Consider the following 23,810-nt stretch of genomic DNA (forward strand, 5'->3'; position numbering starts at 1 on the left):
TAATACAATGCTTAAGTTTGTGATTACAAGTCTGTTTCCATTATATTGATAGAATTTTTGTTAATATCGATTACAAATGTTTGGCAATGCTTAAAGTCATTTAAATTGCCCTGTTATTCTCAATGTTTACAAAAGCACATCTTAGTATAGACATGCCGTTGGAGAAGGGGGGTGGAGGTGGCACTCATTCCTCAGCAACTACAAAAGTTTCGTGACAAATGCGAACGGAGAACAAATGAAACTCCCCAGAGGCATTTTAATTAAATAATGCCTAGGCTATTAATGTGTGTAAGTATGTGTATGGGTATTTGTTGTTCTGTGCCATGTCCCTTGGCCTGCAATTCTCAAACCATCTTCGCTACCACCATGCTTCATTGTCACAGCAAATGCAAAGAGCAACCGACCCCCTGCAATCGAGAGTTGCTTTTTCGAACACTATTTTGGCAGCATTTGAAAAAGAATAAAATTAAAAAGAGAGATAGATGGCAGTGCGCATGTTTTGCATACGAAAAAATCAAAACATAAAGAATCCTTTGCATATTCTCATCTATTGTGGGGGGGGGAGAGAGAGAGAGACGAAGAGCGATTTTTTCCGTGAGAGATTTTTTGTGAGTGCTTGTTTTCTTTTCTGGCTGTTTGCTGTTTGTTGATATTTGCATTACTTTGAGGGAATTTGAAATAAAAAAAACAAATTTTTGGCACTTAAAGTGTGTCGTGGGTACATACATCCAATGCCATATATGTATGAATCTGTAAGAAAACACCATGGCTTTCTTTAACAATGGTTTTTTCGTAACAATCGTTTCATGCTCTGCAAAAGGGCCCCCATCCAAGACACCCACACCCACACCCACTTGGGAGTCAACAAGAAAGAAAACGAGATGTTGTCCCTGATAAAATACAATATTTTGTTAAGAGAAATCAATTCAACAACTGAATGTTTCTTTTTAATTGTTAATAATTGTGAAATTATTTAACAACACATACGTACAACAACAACACCTCTTGAACTCAACTCAGTAATTGTTGTCATTCTTTAGTCATAATACAACAACAAAGCCGACAAAGTTGAGAAAACTGTTAAAGATTTCCTTGTTATTTTTTATCCGCTACCTCTTGGGGAGGGTGGGGGAAATTTGCACAATTTCATGGCATTTTCAGTTATGCATTTCTGCTCCGTTGCCTTATAGACTATTTTTTTATAAATAAATGCATTGTTATTACTTGGTCTGTGCAAAAGTGAATATACAGGGCTACAGGTAGACCTCACTTGCCTCAAGCTTTGTCTAAGCAGAAGAAAATTTTGTATGCAAGCTTGGTGGACAGCCACGAGATCCGTTTTAAAAATTCTGCATAATTGTCCAAAACTTAAGCGTTTTTCATATAAGCGTTTTACGATACGTTTACTACTCTCAAAACCCTTTCACTTAAGTCCCCCAATTGTAATGATAGTTTTATATATCTTTTTTTTCTCGTAATCAACACTCAGGGGATGTCCCTACCCACATTCCGACAATGTTGAAGAGAAGCAATAGAGTTGAATACCCTACTGTCCCCAATCAATACCATCGCCGTCCGCTGAACCCGTTCAAGCAGTTCCAAGGATGTCTTTGGAGCTCCTGCCCATATATGAGAGTTATACACCATCTTAGGCCTAATGTAGGTAGCATAGATATTAAGAAGATCAGAAGAGGTGAAATATTTCTTGCACCGCTTAAGAAGGCTCAAACACTTCAATTCTTCTTTCGGCACCTCGAATACGTGTTTTGACCAAAGGACATCACACTGTATCTTCATGCCCAGAACATCAAGAGCAAAGAATATCTGAGCCATCGAATTTTATACACCTTCAATCACGGCGAGTATTTGATTGCTAAACGGCAGGGAAGAATTTCCTTCAAACATTTTAGCCAGTAGATTAGCCTTATCAACCGGGTTAATGAATAACTGGGCATATTTAGCAAGACTTGCTCTTTTTACGAATGACCAAAATTATCTTATATCCCCTCAAAGAAGCAATAACTCTAGCTCTTAGACGCTGTTCTTAAATAAACTTGTCCAAGTACTTTGGCACACGAAGTTCTTGCCTGTTTGCGTAGCATTCCCGTATTGGAATGCTTGTTTAGACGCCAAATGCATTCTCTTTTGATATGAAAGCATCTCTGCATGCCCGTTTAAACCAAATTTTATCACTTGATTTAACCGATAAATTCCTAGTCGAGAAGAATCTCATTCCTATTATTATTACACCTTCCACCATTTCAGCAGCAGCATTTACGTTACCGTCTAGAAACCAAAGAATCCAATTAAAATGCTGGAAAATTTCTTTGAGCTCGGCCAAATGTGCTCTTTCTTATACAAATTGAACTCCTGAGGGCTGGAGAAGAGGCGGCGCGAAGAAGAGGCGGCGTACTTCTCAGGATGCGAAGTTAAAAAAAGATCAAGAGTGTCATTCTGGTGCCCGCCGACACATGAAATATGTGTCGCTTCATTCAATTGTTGCGTCAGTCCATTCTGCGTGGCGAAATGCTCGGCGTACTGATCCTGCGGAGTTGTTTGTCCCGAATGGGAAAGCCAAGAGGAGTTATGAACATTGAAATCGCCAACTAAAACGACTTCATTATCAGGACAATCCTCTAAAATCGTAGTAATTGGGTCAGAAAGGGAGTCAAAGCCACATAGAAAGCCTGCCTTTACGAGTTTTGACTTCTATATAAAAATCCAAAGTAAAGTACGTGTGTTTCAATCCTAAATTTAACCCAAAGGGAGCTTAATTGCGGATCTAGTGAGCCCAAGTGTTGCTGCCTCTAGAACATTATATCATTACGTACATATAACACAAGGCCCCTGTGGGGAAAGAAGAGAGATAGAGTGTGATACCCTGGAATGTGAAAATTCTGTGGATTTGAATCTTCACCCACCTGGGTTTCACATAAAGCGAGGACATCAGGTCAATGATAATTAACATGGGAATATACCGCGAAAAAGTTCGAACGTAACACTCGTATCTTGGCAAAATGTATTCCAAACTCATCAATCATTGTGATAATCAGTGATATTAAAAGTTATCATTTGGCAGGCGTTAAGCACCCCATTACAAATTTGACTTTAATAATTGCTCTTGAATGGCAATATCGGACTTTTTTGAAAATTTGGGTAAGGGGGGTGGGTCCGCCTGCTTCAGGTATCAAAAAATTAACAAACCAAAAAATTTTTTTTTTTTATAAAACTCCATCAAATTTAAATTTCACTGAAAATTTGTTTCAAATTTAACTTCCATAGAAATGTGTCGTTATTTTTTATTGATATCAGTCGTTATTTTGTATTGAAAATTTTATATATACAACTTTGATCCATATTTGTGGAAATATTGTTTTTTTTATCATGTATTCATTAATTCAATCTTATAAGGGTTATCCGCAAATGTTTTGTCTAGGGATTTTTTTAAAAACTATACAAATGTGAAAATGTATTGAAAATTGATTCACTAATGATCATTGGTAAACTACTTAGAAGGCCTACCAATAATCCTCTACCAGATCATCTTTTATCCTCAATTTCTGTACTTGATTTGATAAATACTTCATGAATACGCACTTGAAATTTTTGGTTTATAAGACTTATTTGTACCCTTTTTTATGCCATCCAAGTGTGCACTTTGGAGACCCTTTTGCCGATACAGCCTAATACATGTGCGTATTTGTAGGTGTAGGGTAACCCACAATATATCCGCATGTTGGATATGTTGAAAAGTTGATTGAACCCATGAATTAAGGTTCACATGTATAGACATCTGTGTGTACATATGAATGTATGTGGCTATGGCTGAATGTACACAGAGAACGGAGCACGAATAAATATGGCCAATAACGACAGCACCCAGTGAATTGGTGTTTACATACATTCAGATCAAGACCTTAAGCTGGGTTAAGCAAAGTATTTCCCTGAGCAGGTGGTAATCATAGAATTTCCAAATCTAACATTTTATTAATTTAAAGAAAATGTAAAAATTTATAATTTTAAAATAAAACTTAAAAAAAAAATCAACATTAGGATAAGAAATCAAAAATTGTATTAAAAATAAAGAAAATCTTTTAATAAAAATGGTTGTTGGTTAACGGTTTATGACGAATCATGGGCCAACACTGGTATTCACAGAACTCAAAACAGTTTTATAGTAGGTTTATTTGACAGTTTTATATAGGAAACCTTTCCAATAAGCCTACTTTAACTCTATTTTAAGTTTTGTGATTATGGGCATAAGAATATATGTTTTAAAAAAAATCGTTTATTATAATTTTTTCCAACTTACATTTTTACAAAAACGAAAGCTTATAACCATTTTTAATTATTAGTGACTAATTAAAAAAATAGCATTTCAATGGATTTGGTTTCCAACACCTGGTATATAACCCACTCTAACATCTGGAAGCCAAATAGTCCCTTAATAGACCACACTTTAATACTTGAATACGACATTAAACGTGTGTATTTGGTTAGGGAAGTGGAAGTGGGAAGGGGAAACAATTAAACAAAGTGAGTGAGTGTAATACATATTTGAACACATGTCTCCAAGAAAGTCCTGTTTATTTATTTACAAGTCCTTATTATTGCCCACTTGTGAATCAATTCCGTTGGCCGTGGACATTTTCGTATGCCATTAGAGCGACTATTTTCAATTCACTTCGAATTGTGTGTGGTCAAAATCCAATACATCACAAAAGCGCAATACCCACATGTTTTCAACTCCCTCAATCTCACAACAATTTTTCGCCAAACGCCACTTGCCATGGCAACGTTTGTGTGAAAAGCAGTAACAATTTCCCTGAAAATTAGCGTTTTTTTGGTATGAAATATTGCCATGATTCATTACTTCACCTACAATGGGAGTGTGTGAATTAGGTTGCCATTGTTTGGAGCAAACAAAAGCCTTCTCCCATAGAAGGCTGAGATATGGTCACACGCAACTCGGCCTAAGATGTAATTGGCCAGATTGGTGTTTCTTTAGATGTATTGCAAAAAGTGTTACACTTGAAATAGCGGCTAGCGCCTAGCCTTTGGCCAAAAACGTGTTTTTTTGTTTTGAAAACCATCATCACCAACAAACATGCCTTGTGTTAATCGTTGCTTATAAACACGGAAATGATGAGTTTTTTGTTGCGTTTATAGATTGAAGACTACTCAAACCGTTGCCGGCCATGTGTTACCAAAATTAGAAAATTCATTAAAATTTACCCAACGCTTAAAGGCTTTTGGCAACAACTTTCTGTCAGATGTGTTCTTAAAATGTTTGTTTTTTTCTTGTTACACATTAACTCATAGGTGTCTAATCTGTTCACTCCTTTTTAAGTTGAATTTGATTTAAATAATTTTAACTGTTTATTTATTTCATATGCTAATTATTGGATTTATTGTAAGCAAACAAAATTCGGCATGTTTTTAGACAAACAACCGTTCGAGCAAGATTTTGGTAAGGCAAACCACTCAGACATCCATAAAGCATAAATTTCAAGTATAGCCATAAAATTCTGGGATATTTATTTCTATGGAAAATTTTGTGAAAATATGAAAATATTCTATTAAAATTTTATTTGCATTGAACATCTAGGCGACATTTGATATTCATCGAAAATATTTATCAAAATTAAAATTCTATAGAAATTTTTGTCACACTCTGATTTTTGTGGAAATTTTAGTCAAAAGTTATTTAATAAAGAATTTTGCACAAAATATAAAAATAATTTCACAAAATTTAAGTTTTTTGTTATCTCTTTAGAATTTTTTTTTATATTCTCCTTCCATAGAAAAAAATTAGCATGCTATATGTGTTAGTTACAAGATTTCCTTCTTTGTCTCTGCAGGGGGAAGTGCCGGTACCAAAGCCATCGGTTTGATGTTTAATTCTTTGGTGTAATTTCCGGACTTCATTCCGACTCATGTACATCTCAATTCGCTCACACTCACGTCTTTCCATTTTCATTTTCTTTCTGCGAAAAAGACGTTTCTCGTCTCTCCCTTTCTACCGATACTTCTCCTTCATCTGGGTTGCTCTATATGCCGCATTCTTGGCTTCAGTAGCATCTCGACACTCTTGGTCGAAGGCTTCCGGTACCCAAGTATGGATTTAGCGGCATTTTCCATGGAGAGGGCAATGGTTTGCCACTGTACCATTATATCATCGGGACAAGGAGTGCTCTTATCAAGCAGTTGGGTCAGTCGAGTGAAGTATACCGTTACCATCTGTTGTGTTTGCAGCTTTTGTATGTCCAGCTTCCGTGCAGTGTCAGGTCGTACCCTCCTCGCCATGTTCAAAAGGGTGCGAACTCTTGCTGCAACAAGGTAATGATCCAAATCTATATTCACTCCACGGATCGATCGTACATCTAACACTCAGAACGTGATCAATTTAGTTCCTCGTGTTTTGATCGGGTGACAGCCATGTGGCTTTGTGAATATTTTTATGTTGAAATCTGGTGTTGCTAACTACCAGCGAAATCTATTAGCCTCAACCCATTATCGGACGTGAAGGCTGTTGGACCAAATATATTTTCCTTCCCTATTTTCGCATTAAAATCTCCCAGAACGATTTTAATATCATGGGCGGTGCAGCGGTCATATTCTCTATCTAGGCGCTCGTAGAAAATATCCTTGGTATGCTCGACCTTGTCTTCCGTCGGGGCATGGGCACAAATAAGGCCGAAGTTGAAGAATTTGGCTTTTATGCGGATTGTGGCTAGCCTCTCATCCACCGGAGTAAAGCTTGAGACAAGGTATTTCAGTCTCCTACAGGTGGAATAGCCTAAGAAAAACTGGCACTCACATGTTTTAATATTTGTACAGGGTGCGGCAGAGAAACTTACTTATTTGAAAAAGCTCCCGAGGGGTGAGTTGAGGGTCGAGAGAGGAAAATCCCAAGTTCAAATCTCTCTCCAAACAGTTGCCATCGTCCTCTAGTCTAGAGAGCATCGGGCTTTCGCCATAGCGAGCTTTTTTTGTAAGGATCGCTCAGTTGTTGCTACACAAAGTGCCTTCCGCGCTCACTTTGAAATTTCTTCTTACAGACTCGTTCCTGGCCGTAATTCGATCTTTTAGCAGGGATGGAAATTATTAATTATGAAATGGTACTTAAAAGGTACTTTTTGGATCGAAAGAGTACTTTTTTCCTGTACAAAGATTCCAAAATTTTCAATTTTTGTTTGCCTGTTAGGGTAAGGATCATTGTTTCGTGGTGTCTTCATTTCTCTTTCGATACAAGCTTAATGATCGATTTTTCTACAGAAGTGAGATTTCATCAGCGATGAAATTTTTTGTACATTGACAGTAAAAAACTTCTCCCCGAGGAGGTGTCACAGCGCGCACGCCATTCGGACTCGGCAATAAAAAGGACATCCCTTATCATTGAGCTGAAACTTGAATCGAACAGCACTCATTGATATGTGAGAAGTTTCCTCTTTCCCCAAAAATATAGATCGATCGGTACTATATGATATCTGAATTTTGGAAGGAAATCACGAATCTCATATAGAAACTAGGAGACAAGTGTCAGGGCCCCCTTTCTAGAGGCGAAATTAGTCAATTAAGGCGGCTAAATATAAACTGATATTGCCCCTTACAATCGCCAAATGATCCGCGTAAGGGAAATTTGACAGACGGACAGATATGATTCGAGCAATTGACAAGTGAATATCCCTATTTTATCGTGGCTTGTTGCTTAAAGTTCTAATCAAGGCTCGAAAACATTCGAATTGTTCGAAAAATTCGTAGTGCTTGCAAAAGGTACTGATTCGGTCGCGGGGGTACTACGATACTCCTCGTGTGGAAAGAGTATGGAACAAAGTACTAAAGTACTGACTTTTCCATCCCTGTTCTGCAGCGGTTCAACTCATTTGTATGTATGTTTTTTTTTTGCATTGTTGTTGTTTAATAATTGACATATAAAAGACAAATCACTTTTAGTTAATCTTTTGATAGTCTCCGCCACCACCAGCAGCAGCAGCAGCAGCTCATCTTTTTGCACGCTATTTGCAAAAGTCATAAATTATTCCATACCGAACTGGTGTTTACTGGTCGGAATTTACTTTAAATGAAATCTTCAACCTCTCGCCAACAATTTGATTTAATTCAATTGATAATGTTATTTTCCTCATAAAAACACAATCAAAGACATGTGGTTGAGTGTATGTGTGTGTGGGAGAGGTGACCAGTATCTAAGAATAGACAATGGACAGGCATACAGTGCATAAGAACTAACCGGACTCCTGTATGCATTGTCTGGCTTGCGCTACGCTACTGCAACAGCTCTCTGACTTCATAAATATTTATAGGTCGGTAATGAATTAATTTAAACCGTAAAGAATTTTTAGATTTTAAATAAGGCACAATTAATTCCTCATATATGATTGAATATGAAGCCAAAAAGAGCAAAAATAGAGATAGAGATGCATGTGAGCGTTGATAGTCAAGGCAAATAAAAATGATTAATTTGGAGCAAATAATTGAAGCATCAGGCGAACAGAACAAAAAAAAAACCATTAATTTGTGAAAAAGATTCACTAGCATTTATTGGAAGATTCATGGGTCGATGCCGGCAACGAACTTTTTGTACAGTATATGGGAAAAAACACAAACAAGTAACTAAGTTCGGCTGGGCAGAATCTTATATACCCTCCACCATGGATCGCATTTGTCAAGTTCTTTAAATGACATTTTCAAACAGAAAATCCTCCAAAATTTCAGGCAAATCGAATAATAATTGCGCCCTCCAAAGGCTCAAAACGTCAGACTAGGAGATCGGTTTATATGGCAGCAACATCAGATTACATACCGATTTAGACCCAAACACTACGGGCAAAATTTCGGCCAAATCGAAAAAGAATTGCGCCCTCTAGGAGCTCAAGAAGTCAAGATCCAAGATCGGTTTATATGGCAGCTATATCAGGTTATGGACCGATATAAACAATACTTAGTACAGTTGTTGGAAGTCATAATGAAACACGTCATGCTAAATTTCTGCCAAATCCAATATGAATTGCTCCCTCTAGAGGCTCAAGAAGTCTAATCAGGGGATCGGCTTATATGGCGGTTATATCATGTTATGGACTGATTCAGACTATACTTTGCACAGTCGTTAGGAGTCATACCAGAACACTTCATGCTAAATTTCAGCCCTCTAGAAGCTCTAAAATCAAGACCTAAGTCAAAGTCATAGCGAAACACGTTATGCAAAATTTCAGCCAAATCAGCCATTCCCTCTAGAGGCTTGAGTAGTCTAATCGGGAGATCGACTTATATGGCGGTTATATCACGTTATGGACTGATTTAGACTATACTTGGCACAGTCGTTGGGAGACATACCAGAACACTTCATGCTAAAAATCAGCCCTCTAGAAGCTCTAAAATCAAGACCTAAGGTCGGTTTATATGGCAGCTATATCAAAACATGGACCGATTTGGCCCATTTACAATCCAAACCAACCTACACTAATGAGAAGTATTTGTGTTCTTCGAAAGTTAGCGAGCTTTCGATAGACGGACATGGCTAGATCGACTTAGAATGTCATAACGATCAAGAATATATACACTTTATGGGGTCTTAGACCGAGCTACAAACAGAGTGATGAAATTAGTATACCCCCATCCCATGGTTAGGGTATAAAAATAGTTAAAAAAAAATATTTTTAGCAAAATTTTTTCTACTAAGTCAAAATTTTATACAATTTTCTCCAAAAACTAAATTTAATAAAAGTTTCTAAACAAGTCAAGTTTAAAAAAACTTCTCTTAAGAAAAAATTTCAATAAAATTTAAAATATTTAAATTTCGGCCCTTCTGCATAGCTCGTTCGGATCCTTACCCCATAGAAGTATTATAACATCGCCTGCGTAGAAGACGGGTTCATATCCCTCCTCATTCAGCATCCGTAATAGGTCATTTATGGTGCCACTTTCTTCCTTATGCCATGGACAATTTATCCACCTGTTCCTTAGCATATGTTATATCCAGTCTCTATGGACCAGGTTCAACCGATACTGGTCTAAGGATTGGATCAGTGTGTCGGACCGCACATTGTTCCAATCCTTAGAGCAGTATCGGGTGGACCCGGTCCTTAGAGACTGGGTCCAAATTTCAACTACATTTTCTCTCAAAACAAAAATGCCTACGAAAATTTCTTTTTTCTTGTATCTAGCAGTTTTTCGCCCCAATGTGGATGCATTGCAAAGCCTTAAACACAAAAAACCTCATTTAATTCACATCCATCATAACAATGGAAATAGTTTAAGAATAAATTGATTACTTTAATTACAAAGCATGGGTTTGCTCCCAAATAGGTATGTCATTACTTCGTCAGAAGGCAAAATCACATCAACTCAACCAAATTTGTGGGTCATTGGTGAGTGATGGTGACAGTTTGTTAGCTCTAATTGCACAACACACACCATTTGTTTGGCTGATAAAGAGGGGCGGGTATGCTTAAATATGGGCCATACGTTCCATATGAAAAGACCACAAAAGCCAAAAGAAACGCCAAAAAATAGTACAAACAAAAACACCAAAAACTACCCAAATGTACAAAATTGTGTAATTGTTCCAGGTAGTTAATCTCACATTACACAGCTAAATTAGCTTGACGCTAAATGACTGCAGGAGAGAGAGAGAGAGGGAGAGAACTCATCTCACACCACAAGCATCAAACGAACATTCCAATGATTTGTTACCACACATACTGTATCATCATAGGGCCACAAAGAAGAAATAAAGAAGAGGTGGAAGGGTGAGAGGAAGAGAGAGAGACGAAAAACAAATACATAAATTTGCATAGCCGGAATTAATTACAAATCAACAAACTGTCTGAATGTTAGACTACAGCGGCAACAGCAACAGATGAAGTCAGTGAGTCATTCCATAAAGACGGACGGACGGGCCCAAGTTGATAGTTGCGTTGAACTGTGCACGGACGTGCTCGCTCGTACATATGGACAACGCAGAGACACAATTAATTTTACCCATATTGCCCTGCTTCTTTGCATGGTGTCAATTTTTAGGAGTGACATCGGTTTTGCTTATCTCGGCATGGGGAAACCCTCAACGCCTTACCATCAATGCTGTCTTCCAGAAGGCCTGTTTTTGGTTGTGTATAGGGGCCACGCATAGTGGTGGTGCATCATTTAGCTGCGAGTTGTAAAGATCCATTAACACTTAACACATTGCCCATCAGCAGGAGATGCAGATGTAGATGATGGAAGGGGATGATCTCTTAGCACCCAAGGCGTCAAGCTACAGAGCTCCCTTTAAATTTAAAATCGGTGACACATAACAAACGTAGCAACGCGCGCCTTGGCAGGGAATAATGAACATTTATCCATAAAATTTAATTAAAAAAACAAATACATGCAACTCGACTAAACGAAAGTGGGGGATATACGTGAACACCCCACGCTAAGAAAATTTGCTTTCTAGACTTTAAAAGGCACGTTGCATGTCTGCTTGGTATACAAAATTAAAACATTTTAAAGGGACGGAAGAAGAACATTTTGAAAAAAAACAGAAATATTAAAAAATTAAAAACAAAAAGAAAATAAAAAATAAATTAAAAAAAAAATAATCGAGACAATAAATTGTACTAATAAAAAATAAAATTAAAAAAACTTTAAAAATAAATAAAAAATTTATAAAACCAATAAAAACATAAATAAAATAAATAAGTGGAGAAAAATTAATTAATTAATTAATATAGTAATAATAATAATTTAATAAAATGAAATTATCATAAAAATTTTGTATAAAATCTTCATACAATTTTTAAAAGTAATGTAATCCAGGAGAAAAATCACACCTACAATCGAAACCAGATAAGTGAAAGGCTAAAAAACCATCAATTTGGTTGCACCTATACGTAATTTTCAAATATAGACCGATCTGAACCTTATACGACACGGTTGTCGAAAAGCCTAACACAACTCAATGTCCCAAATTTCAGGGAAATCGGATTATAAATGCGCAGGGATAAAAAGACGAATATCCCTGGAACACACACTGTCCACATTCCGATTATGTTCAAGAGAAGCAAAAGAATTGGTTACTCTACTATCCCCAATCAACACCAACGCTCTCCGTTGAACCAGGTCAAGTAGCTCCAAGAATGATTTTAGAGCTCCTGCCCATATATGAGAGTTATATTCCATCCTCGGCCTGATGTAGGTAGTATAGATATTAAGAAGATCAGAAGAGGTGAAATACTTCCTGCACTGCTTAAGAAATCCCAAAGACTTGAATGCTTCTTTCGACACTTTGAATACATATTTTGACCAACGGAAATCAAATTCTATCTTCATGCCCAGAACATCAAGAGCATCTGACAGGTCAATATTTGTGAGACAAGAAACAGCACTGCATTTTCTGTGCGTTTAAAGTCTACTCTGTTCATTCTACCCCACTCGGTAATGGCCAACAAATTCTGGGAGAGGGTCTCATCCATAATGCGCCTCCTGTCCACAATTTCTTGAGGACTGGGCCTATGGCCGAATGAGTATGCATGACACAGACTACTGTCATCGGCAAATGAGTAGACTGGATTCGAAGTCTGACCAAATAGATCATCAATGAAAATAAGAAAAATAGAAGGGGAAAGGACAGAGCCTTGTGGCACACCTTCGGTCAATGTAAACTCATCGGATGAGAACTCATCTACAACTCGTATAGTGCGATCTCTGAGAAAGCTCGATATAAATCGAACAAAGTTATTACCGACTTCAAAAGCGGCAAACTTTGATAAAAGTGCACCGTGCCAGAACCTATGAAATGCCTTGAAGATATCAAGAGCCACGACCTTACTCTCAGCAAACTGGAGGATAGAGCGACTCCAACGTTGTGACAGAAATGCCATTAAGTCTCCCGTGGAACCCATACTGTCTATCCCCATTGGACTCTAAGTATCTCACAGTATGATGGTTAACCATACTCTCCATAACCTTGGAGAGCGCGGAGCATATCGTAATTGGCTGGTAGTTGGTAGGGTTGTTGAACTTGAGTCGTATAGGAGCAATGTTCCTCAGTACTCTTTAAAAGTCTTACACAACTATAAGCGAAAATTTAGTTTTACTGATGACGAGAATTGCTCCTATTTTAGAAAGTTTCCCATAAAATAAATAAAAACTTTTACTTAAACAATTTCAGTTCCATTTAAAAACAGAAATAAGGGCTTAAAAGCTTTTTCACTTTGAGGGTATTTTCTGATAAGCGATTTTTCACTCAAGCGAATTCAATTGTAATGAATTACACCAAAAATGAATGTTTCTCTCCATGAGGTTTCACTTAAGCGGAATTTTTCACTAAAGCGTGTTGCAGTTATGCGATTTTGACTGTTTATGCATTGTTGGTTTCACATCATTATTTCGATGAGTCACAAACGGACTATGTTGGTACCCCCATGCTATAGTGGAGGGTAAGAAAGGAAGACACGTGTTTGAAAGTTAAGATCGGCGCTTTGAAAGCTTAGATCGATACGTTACCTAAAAGGGTAGGAAAACCTTGGATAATTGTAGAAAAAGGAAAAATAGAAAACAATTTTAACGACGATTTTAAATATTATAACGCAAGGCAGCCCAAGAAGGCGGTTATTTCCATCTACCAGGAATATTGCTTGAATTTGAGATATATGGTGTCTTACTGATAACTCTGTGAGAATTAGTTAGTGTAGAACCCTTTAATCTTCAAATAACTTCTTGAAGGGGACTTTGTTTTCCCTTCTTCAAAAATAAGTAAACACCTTTTTAAGATGAAGCTATTAGGTTAGGTTGAAAAGAGGGTGCAGATATTAATCCGACCCATGCCATTATGGACATACACCTAAGTCAGTAATCGGCTTGTTGTGCGCTCTCAAAACTATAAAGTAACCTCTAAAAAGAAAATTTTAAGCTAGGAATTCCGTGCTCTCTACAAAATCCTTAATTGTTTTCAATACCACCATATCCACAATAGAAACATACCGGTATCTGTTGGACGCGAAAGCCGGGCAATGACAAAGGAAATGCTCCTACGTGTCATCATCTTCCCCGCATGTCCTACACATGCTATCACTTGCCGCACCGATTTTACATAAGTGAGCTCGTAGTCCTATGTGTCCCGTTATGATACCAATACCTATACTGACCCCCTTCTTGTTTCCTTTCAGTAAAAGCATCGTCTTCTCACGATCTGGTTCCCCTCATAGGATTTTCGCCGTCCTACCGACCGTTTCGCTGTTCCACAATGTTGCATGCGCATTCGTCGCCCACTCCCTTAACTCGGATTGCGTTGACCCGAAAGGCTTGGGGTTAACCAAGTTTATTGACGGCAGTCCTCTGGCCTTCACCGTCAAATCGTCTGCCTTTTCATTTCCCTTTACTCCGTTATGGCCCGGCACCCAAACGATGCGGATTTTGCTATCCTCAGAGAAGGCGTTAATCTCTTTCTTACACTGCAAGACTGTTTGTGACCTTACCGTCCTGGTTGTTATTAATCTTATGGCAATTTTACTGTCGGTAAAGATGCTCACACTCGACGTCCTCGTGTTAGCACCACACCTCTTCACGCATTCTTTGATCGCCCGGATCTCCGCCTGCAGGACCGTATTATGATTAGGCAATCTAAAACCGATCTCAGTCCCTGGGTTTTCAATGTAAACCCCCAGGCCTACTTTTTCCTCCAGCTTTGATACATCCGTGTAACATGATCTTCCAGATGGCAATACTAGAGTTCCCTCAAACCAAGACCGGCCGATGGCAGCAGTTTCTCGCACTCGACTTCAAGGTTCATCTCAGGTATCCGATCGGAAACCTCTTCCCTTCCTTCCAGGTTTCCTATCGTCGCCTCGATTATACTGCGATGGTATGAGCTGCTTCAATGCTCAATCCATTCTCCCATCGCCTTAAGTCTCATAGCCGCAGTGGCTGCCTCACACTTAATCTGTATGTCAATGGGTCGGATATCTAGAATAGTCTCCAGTGCACTAGTGGGCGTGGTCCTCATCGCTCCGCCTTTGCCAAGACAAGATGTTCTCTGAACCTGTTGTATGGTACTTATGTTGCACTTTTTTTTCCATAGCAGTCCACCAAACTACTGAGGCGTAAGTAAGTATTGGTCTTATCACGCTCCTGTAGAGCCAGTGAACTAATCTCGGATTAAGGTCCTATTTCGTCTGAATAGTCCTACAGCTTCTCAGTACGCTCTAGATTGCGACACTTCCAAATCAGTTTTTTGTCCAAGATCCCACCCAAGTATTTGACCTTGTCAGATATCGAATTTGTTCTATTGAGGAAACGTGTTACGGTAAATTGGCCCACCTCCGTCTTCCTCGTGAACAGGCATATTTCAGTCTTCTCTGGGTTAGCATTGAGACCTCTGGGTCTAGCCCAGTCATATGCTATATGCAAGACCCTTTCGGCCCTTCTGCATAGCTCGTTCGGATCCTGACTCCTTAGAAGTATTATAACATCGTCTGCGTGGCAGACGGGTTCAAATCCCTCCTCAGTCAGCATCCGTAATAGGTCATTTTTGGTGGTCCCCCATAGGAGTAGCGATAAAATGCCCCCTTGTGGCGTGCCCTGTGCCACTTTCTCTATTATATTTTTGCCATGGGACACACAATTTATCCATCTGTTCCTTAGCATATGGTTTATCCAGTCTCTGAGGACCGGGTCCACCTTATACTGGTCTAAGGAATGGATCAGTGTGTCCGTCCGCACATTGGAGCTAGAGGGTATATAAGATTCGGTTCGCATTTACTTGTTAAACGCCGGTTTCATTCCAAATCCATTCATGTTCATAAATTATTTGTTTGCTCCTATAAAATAACTGGGATTTGATGTAACACTGTGGTCATAGATATCATCTCAAAATCTTTTCGGCATATTGATAACATATCGCTATCATGTTTTGTGGTTAGGCTGTTAGGCAAGACGGCCCTTTTGACAATGGGCCCCATACTATGGTTTAACTTTGACTCAATTAAATGCCACACCAATGTGATTTTTTTTCTAAAGGGATGTTTAGGGTTTCTATACGCCAGAGAAGGAAAGTCTAACGAACTGACGACTCATACACACTCACACACACACACACAAACTCATGGAGTGTAAAAGTAAAGTGTTAATGTGTTTTTATGATGTTTTCAAAATTTTCACTGAACATGTAGTGACCCAGATTCACGCCAATTGCGTTTTAATGTGGGGGCTGATGACTGGCTGGCTGGCTGATGCTCTCGAACAAAGAGTGTCATGGTGCGATAATGGCAAGTAATTGTTTCAATTTCTGTTTGGGATTGCATGCAAATCCCAGTATCGCCCTCAGCCATTGACAAACACTAGAGAGTGGAAGAAATCTCATTTCATGTTGGAAGGCCCAGATAAGATATGTGTGGAGGGGGGAAAAAAGGCAGAAAAATCCCTCTTAGGCTTGAACTCTGTTCGAAGAGGAGCTCTTATCGTTGCTGTGTGGCTTTGGACTTGAACGATACGATTTTCAAATGTTTCCCGGTAGCGGAAGTTTTAGAAACAAAAGCCAATTTGTTGCTGACCAAATGTGTGATTGTAGCCCGACTGCCACACATCCATGGCCATGTTGGAGATTTGCGACAGCAAAATAGTTGGAAAATATTTACATAGCCTGATGGGCAATAGACAGATAGAAATGCCACATATTTACATGGCTAACAACAACAGCAACCGAGACTGTCTGACGCACATATGAATTTAAATAAATCGCAAACAAAACAAATTTCCGCGGTGTTGCCCCATAAAAATCAGTGTAAAATTATACCTTGTAACCAGGAAATTCATAGTAAATTAAAAACTAAGTATCATAACTAAAACGAGAGAGAGAGAGAAAGAGAGAGAGGGAGAGTTTGAGGTGATATTCTTAACCAAGAAAAAATTAGAAAATTCTAAGCAATTGGCTTTTGCGGTGCATATCACAATTTCAATTGCCATAAACTACATGACAAATAGCACATCTTTTCCGCATTATGGCCACATTAGTGGGGTGTGAATAGTTTGCTTGCTATCAAATATGTTAATTGCAGTATCCAATCACGTTTCCAAACACACACTTTGCAAAAACCAAAATTTGCAAAAAAAAAAAAAAACGCCCAGTGCCAAGTTCTAATCACACAAAGTCGTTCGGCACAGCAATTTGCCATAATGTCTGTGACAAACCACACCGAAAGCCAGACAAAATCAAAATGAAACAACAAAGCAGGCAATAAACTTCCTTTGCAGGGGCTTGAGTTAAACTAAATAAACAATAACATTCAACTCAAAATCATCATTCAATTATAAACATTTGCGATACCGGACGAACAGATGGACGGACGTACGGACGGATGTGTATTTACCAAGTGGACGACGGACTACATGCCGGCAAAAATGTAATCACGTTTTTGTTATAATTCTTTAAAATATTAATAAACCTTGGCGTTTGTTTGGCATATTCCGACTTCTGTTAACACAATGATCCATATAATAGGGTGTATTGTTTGTTAAAAGACATTGAAAGGTTTTGTGACAATTTTCAAATTCTTCACAATGATAAATTGAGCGCAGCTTTACAATGATAAATTAATTTTTTGTACAAATAGATTAAAAACAAGAAAAAAACGTGCCAAGTTAGGACTAACCGAATTTTGAATACCCTCCAGCATGCTTTGCGTCATTATAGGCAGAAATCTCCAATGAAATTATTTTGATGGGAATTAATTTTTTTGTAGCTGCTCAAAATCTCAAATCAAGAAATCGGGTTATATGGAAGCTATATTATGTAATGGACCGATATGGACCATAATTTCAACAGATCTTAAAGATCACCGGAAAAGTCATTGTGCAAAATTTCAGCGAAAAATTGCGCCATCAAGAGGCCCAAGAAGTATAATCGACAGATCGGTTTATATGGAAGCTATACCAAACAAACAGTACAGCCTTCCTATGGTGGAGGGTATAAAACATTTAACAATATTTCGCTCAAAATACCGAATATTAAATAGATCTAACAAGTATAGGGTGGTCCACGAAGAGCTTCGCTACTGCTAAATGAGCTTCATATACCGTTTCAAAAAAAAAAAAAAAACAGTAAGGAAGGGCAAAAATCGGGCGAAGCCGACTATATAATCTGAACCGACTTTCAAACAGATCATTTGAAAATTGTAGCTCTACGGCCATTTAAGTGCAAATCGGGCGATACATATATATGGGACCTATATCTAAATCTGAACCGATTTTGATGAAAGCTTCCAGATATGCTAAGATCAGTAACAGAACAATCCATGCCAAGTTTTGTGCAGATCGGTTGAAAATTGTAGCTACTACGGCCGTTTAAGTGCAAATCGGGCGATAGATATATATAGGAGCTATATCAAAATCTGGATCGATTTTTACCAAAATCAATAGCGTTGTCCTTGGGCCAAAAAGGTGATGTGTGTTACATTTCGTGATGATTGGACAACAAATACGACCTGCACTTTGATTATAAGAATACATGGACTCACAGACGGACATGGCTAAATCGAATCAGAAAGTGATTCTGAGTCGATCGGTATACTCGGTATATCAATGGGTCTAGCTCTTCTCCTTCAGATTGGTAATGCCAAACTTTGGGCACCCACCACGTGGATTAATATAGGAAAGTTTTTCAAACAAAAAAACACATAAAATTCAGAATAATGCATGAAATCTTTATTTGAATCGATTGTACGGTCGATTCAAATAAACCGTGACCGTGACTTCGAGTCAAATGATCCATCCGCTTAGTCCAATTTGGGCATACTCTTTCCAACATTTCGACCGGTATCTCACGAATAAATACTTAAATTTTGTCTTCCGATGCGTCAATTAAAGAGGGCTTGTCTGTATAGACATGAGCTTTAATATAGCCCTACAATAAGTAGTCTAAAGGCGTTCAATCGCACGATCCAGGCGGCCAATTGACCGGTCCCGAACGTTAATTAAAATGTTCACCGAACTCCCCCATATAAAAAAATCCATTGTTGCGCGTGCTTGCGGCACCGTGTTGAAATCACATTTCATGCAAGTCAAGCTCTTGCATTTTGGGCAAAAAAAAAAGATGCATATCATCTCACAGTAGCGCTCACCATACACAGTTACGTTACATTTCGCATCACCTTTGCAGAAGTGCGGTCCAATGATGTCACCAGCCCATACACCGCACGAAACTGTGGATTTTTCTGGATGCATTGGTCGCTCTTGTAATGCTTCTGCGCGATTAACTTTCTTAACAGAGCACGAATTTTGATAATAAAATTCAACAATTCGCAAGCGTTGTTCGTTTGCAATACGATTCATGGTTAAACAATAGACCAAACTGAAGTTGTTTGACAGTGAAACAAAACACGAAACGTGCGTGAGCTTTTTAAACCAGTATTGCCAAAAAGATAATAACTAAAAAATCACCCTTTATTTTTGAGTCTGCAGAATGCGCAATAATGATCAGATTTTGTTGAAATTTTGTAAAAAGACTTGTCCCTTGACCTTCAACGTTCGTGCCAAATATGGTCTGAATCGGTCCATACCTTAATAAAACAAATCAACCGATCTTACGATTTTACTTCTTGAGCCCCTATTTGGCGCAATTCTTATCCAAATTGACTAAAATTTTGCACAATGACTTGTGCTATGGTTTTCAACATCCAAACCTAGTATAGCCCCAATTGGTCCGTAACCTCAGATAGCTGCAATAGCATAGCAATACCAGGCAAAGAACTTGACAAATGTGATCCATGGTGGAGGGTATATAAAATTCGGCCTGGCCGAACCAACCATGCTTTTACCAGTTTTTTAAAAAAATCACCAAATCTATAGTTATATCCAAGTATGACGCTATTTGGTTCAAAAATGTGCAACGTAAGGATAACACAACAAGAGAATATATTGTCTTGGGATAAGGGGAGCAGTGAGGACAATGCTCAATAGGGTACTGGGGACTTATTTAGATATACGAACCATAACCATATTCTTTAAGTATGAGGCACCCACCGCGGCTATGAGACTAAAAGCAATGGAAGAATGGATAGAGGATAGGAGCAGATCACACCATCGCGTTGTAATTCAGTCGATGATTGTAAAACTAGAAGGCATGGAAAAGGTTTCCGATCGGGTATATGAGATGAAACTTGAGGCCGAGTGCGACCTCATGCTTCACGGATGGACCAAAGCTAGAGGACAGATTGCGTATCAGGGTCTACATTGAGAACGCAGGGACTGAGATCTGTTTCCGACTGCCTGATCATAATACGGTTCTGCGGGCATTATACGGTCCTGACACACAAGGCATTTCGGATAGACAAAGTCCAAGTAAAGGGAGTGGGCGACGCATACTTATGTAGTACTGTGATACAGCGAAACGGTCGGTTGGACGGCGAAAATTCTACGGGGAAATCCAGATCGTGAGAAGAAGAGGCAATTACTGAAAGGAAGTAAAAAGGAAATCAGTATTACTATCGTCTTCACAACGGGAAAACGAGCTCACTTATGCAGAAAAGAGCGCGGCCAGTAATAACATGTGTGTGAACATGGTGAGACGTTGGAGAATTTCCCGGATTTCGCGACTAACACACACCGGCACTTAGGTGAGGACAATTAAGATTTATGTTATTTCTCCCAAAGGGAGCTATTAAATAGCAAATGCAAAATAAACATTCCATTACGAAGGAGGGGTCAAACATATCTCATATATCACCTAGTGCCGTCCGATTAAAATTTAAGCTCAATGATAAGGAGCCTCTTTTTAAAGCTGGGTCCGAACGGTGTGCCTCGCAAAGTATCTCACATATGTCGGCAACTTAGAAATGGGTAACTACCGCTTAAAAAAAAATGTCTGATCTTCTCGCCATTCGAACGCAGGCGTTCAGCGCCATAGGCGGACATGCTAGCCTCTGGGCTACGGTGGCCTCCCGCTTATTGGTTACTTAATTGATTACTGAAATTAATTGATTGTTGAAAAAATAGCCAAACAAAAGTGAATTTGATAACAAACGACAACACGCTTTTGGCATACGTTTCTAGCATGGCTAGTAAAGGGTGATTTTTTTGAGGTTAGGATTTTCATGCATTAGTATTTGACAGATCACGTGGGATTTCAGACATGGTGTCAAAGAGAAAGATGCTCAGTATGCTTTGACATTTCATCATGAATAGACTTACTAACGAGCATCGCTTGCAAATCATTGAATTTTATTACCAAAATCAGTGTTCGGTTCGAAATGTGTTCAAATTTTGACAAATTTTGTTCAGCGATGAGGCTCATTTCTGGTTGAATGGCTACGTAAATAAGCAAAATTGCCGCATTTGGAGTGAAGAGCAACCAGAAGCCGTTCAAGAACTGCCCATGCATCCCGAAAAATGCACTGTTTGGTGTGGTTTGTACGCTGGTGGAATCATTGGACCGTATTTTTTCAAAGATGCTGTTGGACGCAACGTTACGGTGAATGAACACATTTCGAACCGAACACTGATTTTGGTAATAAAATTCAATGATTTGCAAGCGTTGCTCGTTAGTAAGTCTATTCATGATGAAATGTCAAAGCATACTGAGCATCTTTCTCTTTGACACCATGTCTGAAATCCCACGTGATCTGTCATATACTAATGCATGAAAATCCTAACCTCAAAAAAATCACCCTTTACTATCATTACTACCGTATTATTGCTATCTAATCTTCCATCTCTCGGACCTACAGTACATTGCTTGATAATTTGCAGCGTCAAACTCAAACTCAAATCCAAATAGCATGCGAATATAAAGTTTGGCTACTACATGCTAATCCCTGTAGCCGTTGGATCAATATCTCTTCAAGATTTCGTTAGAAGCAAAGAATTCCCGATTAGGATTTGTTTGCGATTACTTTTTCGCATTTAGAGCGTATAATAAGTCGTTTCCCATATATATGTATCGCCCGATTTCCACTTAAATTGCTGTAGTAACTACAATGTTCAACCCATCTGTCCATATGTGAGTCCATGTATTCTTGTAATCGTAGGGCAGGTCGTATTTGTTGTTCAAACTTCACGAAATTTTGCACATTTCACTTTTTTGCTTAAAAACAAACGCTATTGATTTTGGTAAAAATCGGTTCAGATTAGATATAACTCTCATATATATGTATCGCCCGATTTGCATTTTAATGGCCGTGGTAACTACATTTTTCAACCGACCTGGACAAAATTTGGCACGGATTGTTTTGTTATTGACCGTAACATATATGCAAGATTTCAACCATATCGGTTCAGATTTAGATATAGCTCCCATATATATGTATCGCCCGATTTGCACTTTAATGGCCGTGGTAACTACATTTTTCAACCGATCTGCACAAAATTTGGCACAGATAGTTTTGTTACCGATCTCAACATATCGTCAAGATTTCATCAAAATCGGTTCAGATTTAGATATAGCTCCCATGTATATGTATCGCCCGATTTCCACTTAAATGGCCGTAATAACTACATTTTTCAATCGAGCTGCAAACAATTTGGCACAGATTGTTCTGATACTGATTTCAACATATCTGTAAGATTTCATTTAAATCGGTTCAGATTTAGATATAGCTCCCATATATATGTATCGTCCGATTTGCACTTTAATGGTCGTAGTAACTATATTTTTCAACCGATCTGCACAAAATTTGGCACAGATTGTTCTGATACTAATTTCAACATATCTGCAGGATTTCATGGATATCGATTCAGATTTAGATATAGCTCGCCCAATTTGCACCTATGTGGCCGTAGTAACAACAATTTTCAAACGATCTGTTCGAAAAAAGTCACTTCAGATTAAGATGTAGCTCTCATATACATATATCTATTGCCCGAATTTATAATTGTAGGGTTGGTACAGGGTATTATATAGTCGGCACCGCCGAATTTTGCTTTTCCTTACTGTTTTTTTTTTATTGAATCTGAAAATTGTTTCAATGACAATCGTTAGTGAAAATTTTGTAATTTTCAATGAATAATTAATTGATTCAATCATTTTTTAATCGAATCTTAAAAAATTGTCAAATATGGTGCTAAAGTAAATTAAATATTTTGTCACCTACAGTATAAAGGGGAGGCGATTTCAAAGATCCATACGTCCCATATTTCGACAAATCTATAGCAATACCATGGCAGTCAGTTGTATATGCCGGATTAATACTCTGAAGTCCTTCGTCGCCCAAGGGATGTCGCTTTAGTGCAATACACACCGCCACGACAACAACAACAATTCTATAGAGCACCTCTACCCGACACCTGAAATTTTTCGAAGAACCCCCGCGAGGAGTTTATTTGTACGGATGCCCACAGACCTTTGGCCAAACAACGTACATCCAGTTCATGTTCCAGGGGGTAAACATATGTGTACCAAATAAAGAAATTAATTGGAATCAAAATCAATAAATTTCAATCATTTCTTTAATTGGATCAATTAAAATATTAATTGAAAATTTCAACAAATTCAAAAAGTTGTTTAATTGAGAACGAACAGGCAGACGGACAGACACGCGGATATCGTTAAATGCTCTTAGAATTTTACTAGGATCAGAAATATTTATATTTTGTAGAGCCGGAGACGGTATTTCAAACGGAATGATAACATAAACATACCTCCTGTCCTATGATGTATAGAAATGGAATACTTTTGCGGAAATTAGTACAATTTTCTTCATTATACTCTAGTAAAAATTTTATATTCAGAAACATTTTTGTTAGTCGTTTTGTTTGCGATAATGCTAAGTGCATTGTAAAACAACAATTGTTGTCCACTTGAATAGATTTTGTACAGTTTT

At 38.2% G+C, this 23,810-nt stretch overlaps 1 protein-coding gene and 1 long non-coding RNA gene across 5 annotated transcripts in view; one reads left to right on the forward strand and one right to left on the reverse strand.

Moving 5' to 3' along the window:
* Positions 1 to 23,810, reverse strand: part of LOC106082358 (uncharacterized) — a 193,086-nt gene that overhangs the window by 140,952 nt on the left and 28,324 nt on the right. The gene's annotated exons all lie outside the window — the stretch shown is intronic.
* Positions 1 to 23,810, forward strand: part of LOC106082344 (E3 ubiquitin-protein ligase goliath) — a 69,281-nt gene that overhangs the window by 7,458 nt on the left and 38,013 nt on the right. The gene's annotated exons all lie outside the window — the stretch shown is intronic.

This window comes from Stomoxys calcitrans, chromosome 5, assembly GCF_963082655.1.
Source record: "Stomoxys calcitrans chromosome 5, idStoCalc2.1, whole genome shotgun sequence".
NCBI classification, from domain to species: Eukaryota; Metazoa; Arthropoda; class Insecta; order Diptera; family Muscidae; genus Stomoxys; species Stomoxys calcitrans.